Genomic DNA, 1,393 nt, shown 5'->3' on the forward strand with positions numbered 1-1,393 from the left:
GAGCTCTTGACTCTAGCTGCATATGTATCAAAAGATGGCCTAGTCGGCCATCACTGGAAAGAGAGGCCCATTGGACATGGAAACTTTATATGCCCCAGTACAGGGGAACTCCATTGCCAAAAAAATGGGAATGGGTGGGTTGGGAAGTAGGGGGGAGGGTATGGGGGACTTTTGGGATAACATTGGAAATGTAATTGAGAAAAGATGTAATAAAAAAATAATTAATAAAAAAAAGAGGAGTAAAAATTTTTTGAAAAAGAAATAAAATTTCAAATAAAAAAAACCCCACAAAGCTGCAGTCCTTTTCCTTGTAAGATTCTATGTTAACAGAGAATGTAGTCATATTTTAGAGCACACCGACAGGATAGATGCTGAGTGAATATGGTGCAGGAGGGGGTCTTATTGATGGAGAGCTCTTATTAGTTAGCTCTGGAAGCAAGGGCTGCCCTTGACAATCAATAATTTACAAGCAGGGATAATGTCTTTTGTGATTCATTTTGTTTATCCATAGGTGATATGTCAAGAAATTTGGTTGTCATAATGACATATGGCATTTAGAGCTTAGTTTAATGGTAGACTTGACTCGCAATGTCATAAATCAGTCACCCTCAACATCTATGACTGACCACATAGAGAATCTCTCATTCTATTCCTCAAGTATCTTTGACCATAAGTGTTTAAGCATAGGTTTGTTAGGGAGTAGTAAGTATGCTGAGGTAACATTTATTAAAACAGGATTTGACAAGAATTCTAGGTTCCAGATCCAAACCATGGATAAATCTGTATATACTATTTTGATAGGATCTTCTTGTGACTATCTATGACATATGTTTTCTAGGCCACACAAAACTAATAGTTTGTTTCTAGACAGAATCTCACAGATACTTGGTGATCCTTCTGAAGTCCACTACTGCCTCTGCCTCCTCCTCTCACACTTTCAAACTCTCTGGGATTTACTTTTCTCTTTCATATGCTGGCCATGATAGCTGTAGGTAGCATCAAGTTTATCATTTCAACTAATACTGTTTTGCTCACCAAAAAAATGGTACAAAGGATTATGAAATTTCCTGACTTTTTAATCTTACTAAGACTTAGACATCCAAGCAAGCACCCAGTTGCCAGGAAGGTACTCGTTTAGTTTCTGCTAGTGGTAAACCCTGAAGTTTCTCTCTCTGAATCCTATGGCATCTGTTGAATCTAGCCCTTACCCAGTGAATGAGAGAGTGGTCAGACTGGGGTTAGATATGAGGTAACCAAGCACATGCAGATATTCCCATTTTCCAACTTCCATAGCAAAATCTTCAGCTCCCTCTTCAGATCCTTAGACATGGGTGTTGAGTTCAGGTTCACCAGGCAGGGTGTCAGCTTATCCTGAGTGAATGCCCAAATTGTC

The sequence above is a fragment of the Mus caroli genome, chromosome 1 (genome assembly GCF_900094665.2).
Source record: "Mus caroli chromosome 1, CAROLI_EIJ_v1.1, whole genome shotgun sequence".
Classification (NCBI taxonomy): Eukaryota; Metazoa; Chordata; class Mammalia; order Rodentia; family Muridae; genus Mus; species Mus caroli.